The sequence below is a fragment of the Arachis duranensis genome, chromosome 7 (genome assembly GCF_000817695.3).
Source record: "Arachis duranensis cultivar V14167 chromosome 7, aradu.V14167.gnm2.J7QH, whole genome shotgun sequence".
Taxonomy (NCBI): domain Eukaryota; kingdom Viridiplantae; phylum Streptophyta; class Magnoliopsida; order Fabales; family Fabaceae; genus Arachis; species Arachis duranensis.
This window is the reverse complement of record NC_029778.3, coordinates 52,923,791-52,936,030: the sequence shown is the minus strand read 5'-3', so window position 1 is coordinate 52,936,030 and position 12,240 is coordinate 52,923,791.

Sequence of the window (12,240 nt, the reverse complement as noted above, 5' to 3'; positions counted from 1 at the left end):
CATGATGAATGTGATGATCCGTGACACTCATCATTCTCACCTATGAACGCGTGACTGACAACCACTTCCGTTCTACCTCAGACCGAACGCATATCTCTTAGATTCCTTAATCAGAATCTTCGTGGTATAAGCTAGAATTGATGGCGGCATTCATGAGAGTCCGGAAAGTCTAAACCTTGTCTATGGTATTCCGAGTAAGATTCAGGGATTGAATGACTGTGACGAGCTTCAAACTCGCGATTGTTGGGCGTGATGACAAACGCAAAAAAATCAATGGATTCTATTTCGGCATGATCGAGAACCGACAGATGATTAGCCGTGCTATGACAGAGCATTTGGACCCTTTTCACTGAGAGGATGGGATGTAGCCATTGACAATGGTGATGCCTTACATACAGCTTGCCATGGAAAGGAGTAAGAAGGATTGGATGAATGTAGTAGGAAAGCAGAGATTCAGAAGGAGCACAGCATCTTCATACGCCTATCTAAAATTCCCATCAATGATTTACATAAATGACCATAGCTTGCTTCATACCAACAATCTCCGTGGGATCGACCCTTACTCACGTAAGGTTTATTACATGGACGACCCAGTGCACTTACTGGTTAGTTGTGCGAGGTTGTGAAGAAAGTGTTGAGTTATAAACGTGCATACTAAGTTGAATGCCATTATTAGAGATCGCAATTTTGTGCACCAGCTGTATGTTTCTTTCGTTGAATGACGCGTTCACTACCTAATTCGAGCCTACCCATATTTGATCCTGAAATTGAAAGAACTATCTCACGTATAAGGCGAGCTCAGCGTCGGTTAGTCCTTTCTGATGACGAATTTGAAATGTCATTTAAGGAAGAAACAGGCTCCCCTTCTACTGATTCAGTTGATTTGAGTGCAGAGGACATGGCAGCTCCCAGGAGGATTACTCTTCAGGAGGCAGGAGCTCCAAACTTTACACTACCACCTTTCCAAGCGCGTCCTCCAAATCTGGGTGCAGATATTGAACTGAAGATTGCACTAATTAATGTATTGCCAAAGTTTCATGGCCTACCTGCTCAAGAGCCTCTCAAACACCTCGAGATTTTCAGGCAGTCTGTTCTACTATTAGGCGTAATGGTGCGACTGAGACTTCTATTCTGCTAGCCGCTTTTCCATTTTCTCTTGAGGGAAAGGCGAGGGAGTGGTAATACACTCAACCTGAAGCAGTTGTTACTAACTGGGATACGCTCAAGAAAGAATTCCTAGAAAAATACTTTTCAGCTGAAGTTACTGATAGACTAAGGAAAGAGATTTCAATGATCATCCAAGGTGAATCTGAGACTCTCTACAAGTATTGGGAGTGCTTTACTAATCTCCTAGATGCATGCCCCCACCACATAATTGACAAGTTGGTGTTGATCGGCTACTTCACACAAGGCATGAAGCCTCAGGATAAGACTACATTAGATGGTGCAAGTAATGGTTCTCTGAAAAAGTACAAGACCACAGATGAAGCATGGCAACTAATCACCGACCTGGCTGAGTCTGCTCGGACTCACAAGTGCAACAGGAACAACCACTCCAAGGTCATGGCAGAGGTTTCCTCTAGCAGCGAGAATACTGCTCTCACACAATCACTATATGAGATGACCAACCTTCTGAAGCAGATACATCTGGGCCAGCAACAGTCTCAACCTCCTTCACCACAACGTAGTCAACAACTGGTTCCTCAGAGAGTATGCAGAAAATGTGTTGATTATAGTCATTACACTGATGAATGTCCACAGCTCCAACATGAGGACAACACCTTGGCAGCTACTCACACTTTCTATGACCGCCCGAATCAAGGATACTATCAACAAGACAGCAACTATAACCAGGGTGGGAATTTTAACCAAGGTTGGCAGGACAATTCCAACCAGGGTTGGAGAGATAATTCCAGCCAGGGATGGAGGGACAAATATAATAGAGGAGGCAGAGACATCAATGGAAATCAGAGGTGGAATAATAACAACAGACAGTAGAATCAGAACCAGCCTTACAGAGCACCTCACCAAAGGCAATTCCAAGCACCTCAGAACAACCAATAGCAGATCCCTCAGATTACTTACCCCCATTCCTCTTCTAATGACGAGTTACTATACTCGATTGATCAAAGACAAAAGACCATGGAGAACAACCTCACTTCTACCTTGAACGGTCTAAACTCTGCCTTGCAAGCTCTTGTCTCACAGATTAGATCACTGAATAACTCCAACAACTAGCCTTCAAACTCCAGTGGAATCCCCTCTCAACCTTTACCCAACCCCAAGGGAGGTATCAATGCCATCACTTTGAGGTCCAGAACCACACTGCAAGAGAAGAATCTGGAGGAGCCAAGCTCACTAGAACACGCCCCAATAGAAGACATGGTTGAAGTGGAGGAAGTTGAAGAAGAAGATAAAGTGCAAGACTTGGTTGAAAAAGAAATACCTCACCCTAGGAATGGAGCACCAAAGGAAGCAGAAGCTACAAATGGCGCCATTCCGATCCCATTTCCACACCTTGCACAGAAATCCAGAAAGCATATGGAATTTGATACCAAAATGGTAGAAATTTTCATAAAGATTGAGGTAAATGTTCCCCTTTTTGATGTTATTCAACAAATACCTAAATATGCAAAGTTTCTGAAAGATTTATGCATACACAAAGATAAAATTAATGAATTAGAAACTATTCGTTTAGGTAGTTCTATATCTACTTTAATGGGAGGTATACCTGGAAAATGTAGTGATCCAGGTCCATGCATGGTTAACTGTACCATTGGAGGTGTATTATTTTCTGACTGCATATGTGATTTAGGAGCATGTGTTAGTATAATGCCATTGTCTATATATGATGCTTTGAGGCTCCCTCCCTTAAAAAGGTCGACAGCTCGTTTTGTGTTAGCAGATAAATGCATTATTACAGTAGTTGGAATTGCTGAAGATGTATTAGTGAGTATTAAGGGGCTCACATTTTCCATCGACTTCTATATCCTGGAAATGCCCCCTAATGACTCAGGAAGACCGTCATCAATCCTGCTTGGAAGACCATTCCTGAAGACTTCGAAGTTCAAGCTGGATGCATTCTCAGGAACTTACTCCTTTGAGATAGATTGCAGAGCAGTGAGTTTTAGTTTGAATGAAGCTATGAAGCACCCTCCAGAAGATCATTCTATCTTCCAGTGTGACATCATTGATGAAACTGTAGCTGAAGTTCACCAAGAAGAAGTAGAAGAGAAACACTTGGATCAAGGTCCAAGTGTGGGGACACCCTCTGAACATCATGAGGACACTTTGCCATTATCAATAACTCCGGATGATCTAGAGCCTAGCCATGAGCAGAGATCGGAATTGAAGCCCCTCCCTCCACACCTCAAGTATGCTTACCTTGAGGATAATCAGAAGTTCCCAGTTATCATTGCAAAGGAACTCACTTCCCAACAGGAGGAGCAGCTGCTCAGTGTGCTGAGACAACACAAGAAAGCAATTGGGTGGAGCTTGGCGGATATAGTAGGCATCAACCCTCAAGTCTGTGAGCACATAATATTCTTAGAAGAGGGATCAAAGCCTGTCCGTCAACCCCAAAGAAGATTGAACTCCACCATCTTAGAAGTTGTCAAGAAAGAAGTAACCAGGCTACTTGAAGCAGATATTATTTATCCCATCCCAGATAGTGAATGGGTCAGTCCAGTACAAGTGGTGCCCAAGAAGTCTGGGGTCACAACAGTAAAGAATAAGCATGGAGAGCTCCTGACAACTAGAGTGCAGAATTCATGGAGAGTTTGTATTGATTACAGGCATCTCAACCAAGCTACTCACAAGGATTATTACCCTTTGCCATTTATTGATCAAATGCTTGATCGCCTGTCAGGTAAATCCCATTACTGCTTTTTAGATGGTTATACAGGCTATTTTCAATTTCATATAGCTCCTGAGGATCAGGAAAAGACTATTTTTACATGTCCATTTGGGACTTATGCTTACAAGAGAATGCCCTTTGACTTATGCAATGCACTAGCCACTTTCCAAAGGTGCATGATGAGTCTTTTCTCTGATCTCATTGAGAGCTGTATGAAGGTTTTTATGGATGATTTTAGTGTATATGGTGATTCCTTTAGCCTTTGCTTGGATAATTTAGATAAAGTATTAGACAGGTGTGTTAGTTCAAACCTTGTATTGAATTTTGAAAAGTGTCATTTTATGGTGAAACAAGGGATTGTTCTAGGACATGTTATCTCTCATACTGGTATTTCTGTGGATCCAACAAAGGTAGATGTCATTTCTAGTTTATCTTACCCCTCCTCCATGAGGGAAGTCCGTTCGTTCCTTGGCCATGCAGGTTTCTATAGGAGATTTATTAAGGACTTCAGTAAGGTAGCTTTACCTTTATCCAGACTACTGTAGAAAGATATTGAGTTTGAGTTCAGTGAGGATTGCATGCAAGCATTTGATAAACTGAAGATCGCCCTGACTCAAGCTCTAATTGTGAGAGGACCAGACTAGAGCCAGTATTTTGAGATTATGTGTGATGCCTCCAACCATGCAGTAGGAGCGGCACTGGCTCAGCGCGAAGGTAAGGATCCTTTCGTAATAGCTTATGCATCTAAGACCTTAGACGCTGCTCAGTCTAATTACACTACTACTGAAAAGGAGCTTCTTGCTATTGTTTTTGCTCTGGATAAATTCTGAGCCTATTTACTTGGTACTAAGGTAGTAGTATACTCGGACCATGCAGCTCTAAAATATTTATTAGCTAAAAAAGAGTTCAAACCACGGTTGATACGTTGTATACTGTTGCTGCAAGAATTTGACTTAGAAATTAAGGATAGGAGTGGTAACCAGAATTTAGTGGCAGACCACTTAAGTCGCCTTGAGCATATTAAGGATGACTCCACTTCTATCAATGATGCTTTTCCATTTGATAGCTTGCATAAAGTATCTGAAGTAGCTCCTTGGTATGCAGCTGTCGCTAATTATATAGTTAGCCATACTTTCCCTCCCAATTTTACTAAGTATCAAAGAGAAGCTATAAAGCGAGTCCAAATATTATATATGGGATGATCCATATTTATGGAGGTGTGGTGCTGAGTAGGTAATTAGAAGGTGTGTACCCCAATCAGAATTTTAGTCCATTTTAGAGGCTTGCCACTTGATAAACCACATTTGTAGGGTTTATCTTGTATTGATTTTTGGGGACTTTATCACCTTTTACCCATATTTATTCAATGAAATAGCATGGTTTTGTAAATTCTCCTTTAATTGTGCTTAAGAGTGAAACCATGCTTTTTAGGTCTTAAATAGCTAAATTTAATTTACCTTGATTCCATTAGATGCCTTGATATGTTTCTTAAGTGATTTCAGATTTAGGAGGCAAGGATTGGATCAAGGGAATGAAGGAAAAGCATGTAAAAATGGAGAACTCATGAAGAAATGAAGGAATCGAAAAACTTCTCAAGCCGACCTCTTTGCACTCAATCGACCATAACTTGAGTTACAGAGGTCCAAATGATACGGTTCTAGTTGCGTAGGAACGCTAACATCTGGGTCTTCAAAATGATATAAGATTTGCCATAGTTACATTGAGTATATGGGCACGCACGCGCACGGTACGCGGACGCACCGATGGTGGCACATGACCCACTTAATGCAACTCGTGGCCAACGATTTTAGAAGCCTTGTGGGGCCCAATCCCAACCAACTTTGGTGCCAAAAATGCTATTTAAAGCCAAGAATTGAAGAGCAAGGGGGGATTCCATCATTTACACTCATTAGGATTAGTTTAGAGTTAGTTTTAGAGAGAAAATCTCTCACTTCTCTCTAGGATTAGGATTAGGATTAGGTTTAGTTCTTAGATCTAGGTTAATCTTTGCTCTCATCTACTTCTACCTTTTAATTCCTTGTTGTTACATTCATTTTTCTTCTATTCTTTTATTGTAATCTCCTTTATGTTGCTTCTATATTTTATTGTAGATATACTCTTGTCTCTTCTACTTTCTTCCAATTCCATTTGAGGTAATTCATAATAATTGTGTTCCTTTTGATTGTTGTTGTTGGTTTCTTACATTCAAGTGTTGTTAGATTCTAGTCTTGTTATCAATTTAATATGATTTCCTTTTATGCCTTCCAAGTGTTTGATGAAATGCTTGGTTGAACTTTAGTGTAGATTTTGTTCCTCTTCACTTTGGTAGAGTAATTAGTGACGCTTGAGTTATCTAATTCCCTTATTGATTGATAATAGAAGTTGCTAATTGATTGGATAGCACTAAAGCTAGTCTTTCCCTTGGGAGTTGGCTAGGACTTATGGAATCAAGTTAATTCATCCACTTGACTTTCCTCCATGGTTAGAGGTTAACTAAGTGGTAGCAATGGACAATTGTGGTCACAATTGAGGAGGATAACTAGGATAAGACTTCTAATTCTCACAACCTTTCCAAGACCTTTCTAGTTGTTAGTTTACTTTCATTGCCATTTACCTTTCCTGTCTAATATCTCAAAAACCCCAAACATAGCTCCATAACCAATAACAAGGCACTTTATTGTAATTCCTAGGGAGAACGACCCGAGGTTTGAATACTTCGGTTTATAGATTTTAGGGGTTTGTACTTGTGACAAACAAATTTTTGTATGAAAGGATTATTGTTGGTTTAAAAACTATACTTGCAACAAGAATTCATTTGTGAAATTCTAAACCGTCAAAAGTTAGAAGTTGCTAATTGATTGGATATCACTAAAGCTAGTCTTTCCCTTGGAAGTTGGCTAGGACTTGTGGAATCAAGTTAATTCATCCAGTTGACTTTCCTCCATGGTTAGAGGTTAACTTAGTGGTAGCAATGGACAATTGTGGTCACAATTGAGGAGGATAACTAGGATAGGACTTCTAATTCTCACAACCTTGCCAAGACCTTTCTAGTTGTTAGTTTACTTTCATTGCCATTTACCTTTCATGTCTAATATCTCAAAAACCCCAAACATAGCTCCATAACCAATAACAAGGCACTTTATTGTAATTCCTAGGGAGAACGACCTGAGGTTTAAATACTTCGGTTTATAGATTTTAGGGGTTTGTACTTGTGACAAACAAATTTTTGTATGAAAGGATTATTGTTGGTTTAGAAACTATACTTGCAACGAGAATTCATTTTTGAAATTCTAAACTGTCAAAAATCCAATCATCACTACTCTTCTGAGAGTGGAGGACATTTTGGCCTTCAAAGAACAGCTAGAAAAATTTTAGACTGTGGATTCTGGTAACCTACTCTTTTTAAAGATGCTACTAATTTTTGTAAATCTTATTCCTCTTACCAAAGGTTTGGTAATATATCTAAGAGGGATGAGATGCCTCAACAGATTATGCTTTTCTGTGAAATTTTTTATGTTTGGGACATTGATTTCATGGGTCCATTTCCAAACTCTAGTTGTTACCTTTATATACTGTTAGCTGTAGATTATGTTTCTAAATGGGTGGAAGCAATTTCCACCCGTACTGATGATGCTAACACTGTTGTTTCCTTTGTTAGAAACCATATTATCTGTCGCTTTGGATCACCACGAGCAATCGTGAGCGATCAAGGCACTCACTTATGTAATAAGAGACTAACAGGATTTCTGAAGAAGCACGGGATTGTTCACAAAGTTGCAACAACTTATCATCCCCAGACCAATGGGTAAGCAGAAGTGTCTAATAGAGAGATTAAACGCATTCTGGAGAAGATAGTAAAGCCTCATAAGAAGGACTGGAGTGCCAGGTTACAAGATGCGCTCTAGGCATATTGAACACTGTACAAGACATCCATTGGGATGAGCCCCTTCCGCTTAGTGTACGGTAAGGCTTGCCACCTTCCAGTAGAAGTGGAACACAAGGCCTTCTAGGCTGTAAAGAAATACAACATGAATTTTAAGGAAGCTGGTGCTGAAAGGAAGCTACAACTAGCAGAATTAGAGAACCTTCGCCTAGAAGCATATGACAACTCCAGGCGATACAAGGAAAAGATGAAGGTCGTCCATGACAAGCACATAAAAAGGAGAGAATTCAGACCAGGGGAGTTAGTTCTTCTTTACAACTCCAGACTGAGGCTTATGCCAGGCAAACTGAGATCAAGATGGGAAGGTCCCTACAGAGTAGAAAAGGCAGAGCCATACGGAGTTATTCACCTACGTCATCCTTCTAGCTCCAAATTTCTTAAGGTCAATGGACACCACCTAAAGCTCTATCATGGAGAAAAGATGAAGGATCACAAAGAGCTAGATGCCTTCCTCCTGGAAGACCCACCAATAGAAGCAGAATGAGCCTAATGACCGTCCAACTTAAGGACGTAAAAGTAAAGTGCTAGGTGGGAGACAACCCACCATGGTATGATCGTTCCGTTTCAATATTAGTTTTATTTTTTTGTTTTCTACTTTATTTTTCTTAATGACTCTTCTCATAATCTCTACACATAGTCTGCATTGGCATTCGCTTTCTGCATAAAAAAAAAAGAGAAAGGGAAAAGAGCACGCGATGCGCATGCGTCGCTGACGCGTGCGCGTCTTATGTGCTTTCATAACAAGAAGAAAAGAAGCAGAGAGATACGCTGGAGCTTGGCTAGAGGCATGCCATAGGCACAAACACGCCAACGTGAATGTGTCCGCGTCACTTGCAAAATCAGCCATCCACACGTGCGCGTCACTCACGCACACGCGTGACCTTGCGATATCGACGTAAATAGGTGTCTGGCAGAAAGTTATGATGGAATAGGGCTGGAATTTTGCTGGAAGCACAAGCCCCATCATACAAACGCGTGCCCTACGTGTCCATGTCATGATTCAAATAGAGGCCATTCATGCGCCCACGTCACCCACGCGCACGCGTCACCCTAAAATTTTGGCAATATGCGTATGAATAAGAGACTTGTGCGTGCGCGATGCTACTTTCGCGCCAATAGCACAAATCAGGTCACGCATACGCGTGACTCACGTGTCCGCGTCACTTGAAATTATCACAAACCACGTGACCGCATGCCCCACACGTTTGCGTCACATACGACGCACAGCTTATCCAGATCAGCGCCAGATATCTTATCTTTTCTTCCTCAATCCTAATTTCTCTTATCCCTTCTTATTTCTTTCTTCTCCCTTCTTCCTTCTTTATTCTTTCTCACTTTTCACTCTCTCATCTCTTATTTTTCACATCCATTATCAAGGTTCTTTACTTTTTCATTATTCTTTTTCTTTTTATTTATGTTTTCTTCTTCCTTTTTCTTTTTCCACTCATTATCTATGTTTTCTTTTTCTTTCTTTTTCTTTTTATATTCTTTTGATTGGTGTTAGAAATTTAATTAGGTGATTGTTTTCTTCTATATCTTGCTTGTGAGTGTATTAAGGAACAGCTTGACAATTAATATTACTTCTTAAAAGGATTGCTTGCATGTTCAATTTAATGCTTTCAATAACATATTTACCACGCATGCTAAGTGTTTGTGAAAAAGCCCGTATGGCATTGTGCATTATTTTAAATCATTCTATTCTACCACTCTAATGCCTGTTTTTCACAAAATATCTTTTATATTTTATTGATTAAACATAATTGTCAATACAAACAGATTGTTAGTTTGAAAGAGTTGATAATCTAACTTGGACATTTAATGCTTGATCTATGCTACTCATGCCTTTGTCGGCCTGCCAATAAACATCTTGCATCTAATTGCCATCTCATGCACTTACTATGTTTCCATTGATGAACTGATCACATGTAGTCATGACCATGTGTTAACGACATCCTTCTTTACCGTGCATTGATTATCACGTATCTTATCCTCTTCCTTGCTCTAACCCTTAAAGTTTTAAAGTACTTACCTTTTCCCTTTTAGGATGGCCACCAAGAAGGGTAAAGAGAAAGCTACTCCCAAACCACCGGCAAGAAAAGGAATAAAAAGAGCACTAATGGTAGAGCTATCTTCAACAGCTATAAGGAACTCAACAAAGCGAATCAAGAGGATCATTAAGGTCGATGAAAAAGAGAAAGCCTTTCCAGCAAAGGACACTGTGCAGTTCATTAACCGCTTCTGTGAGCAGATGTTCCCCATCCTGGCTGAGAGGAATTATAACAATGAGTACCTTCTTATCCTCCTGACCAACATTGTTGAATTTGTTGAGCCCCGAATTGAACAAAGACAATGGGAATTCCTACGGAGACAGCCACAGCAGGTCAATCTTTTATGGGTAGCTGAATTCTACTCAAACTTTCACATGCCAATCCTGTAGTCTGTCTATGTCCGTCAGAAGCAAGTCCCCATAACTGAAGAAGCCATTCAGCAAGATTTAGATCTTCTCCCTGCTCTAAAAGGATTGGACGCATTCCAAAAAGCATCATTCAAATGCCAGACATACCAATTTGACTGGGACGCCGTTCTCAGAGTTATAGCACAACCTGGCAGTAGATGGATCTATGGATACCATCGATCCCGACCTAAGGGAATATTGGCTTCAACACTGACCTTGGAGGCTCGAGTATGGGCACAGATTATGTCCCACTACGTTTTTTCGAGCACTCATGAGTCCTCATTCACCGCAGACATGGTTGTTCTACTCTGGTGTATCCTTACAGACCAACACCTCAATTTACCAAGACACATCCGGAATGCTATGGGACACGTACAAATTGCGGGCAACTTACCTTTTCCTGCCTTGGTTTCAGATCTAGTCTCAGCATCCGGAGTCTCCTACAGAGATGGAGATACCAAGACCATACTTCCACGGAATGATCAGTACGTCCCTAACGGGAAGTATATCAGACCTCCAACAGCCGCTAACAACTGGAGCACAGAACCTGCAGAAGATATTCCTTCTCCTTCTACATCACAAGCACCTCCAACAAACCAACTTTTCCATCAGATACTTGAGAGATTGGACCGGCTAGACCGGCAAGGAAAGCAAAGAGAGCACCGTAACAAGCGCCGATTTACATACCTCAAGGAAGCTGCTTGTTGGCAACCACCCACTCGAGGAAGATCCGGACTCCACTTCATTTACCAGTACAGGGAGCCTAATGAGCGGATAATTTGTACGCTTTTTGCCATTATTTTTAGTATGTTTTTAGTATGTTTTAGTTAGTTTTTAGTATATTTTTATTAGTTTTTAGTTAAAATTTACTTTTCTAGACTTTACTATGAGTTTGTGTGTTTTTCTGTGATTTCAGGTATTTTTTGGCTGAAATTGAGGGACTTGAGCAAAAATCTGATTCAGAGACTAAAAAGGACTGCAGATGCTGTTGGATTCTGACCTCCCTGCACTCGAAGTGGATTTTCTGGAGCTACAGAAACCCAATTGGCGCGCTCTTAACGGCGTTGAAAAGTAGACATTCTGGGCTTTCAAGCAATATATAGTAGTCCATACTTTGCCTGAGATTTGATGGCCCAAACCGGCATTCCAAATCAGCTCAAGAATGCCCGGCGTTAAATGCCGGAACTGGCACAAGAATGGGAGTTAAACGCCCAAACTGGCACAAAAGCTGGCGTTTAACTCCAAGAAGAGTCTCTACACGAAAATGCTTCAATGCTCAGCCCAAGCACACACCAAGTGGGCCCAGAAGTGGATTTTTATGTCATTCACTCATCTCTGTAAACCCTAGGCTACTAGTTCTCTATAAGTAGGACCTTTTACTATTGTATTGAGATATCTGGGTAGTTATCTTTGTTCTGATGCTATCTTAGATCATTGGGAGGCTGGCCATTCGGCCATGCCTAGACGAGTGCCTGACAACCACTTCTGTTCTACAAGCAAACAAGGCTTGAATGTTTATCTCTTGGATTTCTTAATCGGAATCTTCGTGGTATAAGCTAGAATTGATGGCGGCATTCAAGAGAATCCAGAAGGTCTAAACCTTGTCTGTGGTATTTTGAGTAGGATTCAATGATTGAATGACTGTGATGAGCTTCAAACTCGCGATTGTGGGGCGTTAGTGACAGACGCAAAAGAATCACTGGATTCTATTCTGACATGATCGAGAACCGACAGCTGATTACCCGTGCCGTGACAGGGTGCGTTGAACATTTTCACTGAGATGATGGGAGGTAGCCACTGACAACGGTGAAACCCTACATACAGCTTGCCATGGAAAGGAGTAAGAAGGATTGGATGAAGACAGTAGGAAAGCAGAGAGACGGAAGGGACCAAGCATCTTCATACGCTTATCTGAAATTCCCACCAATGAATTATATAAGTATCTCTATCTTTATCTTTATGTTTTATTCATCATTCATAACCATT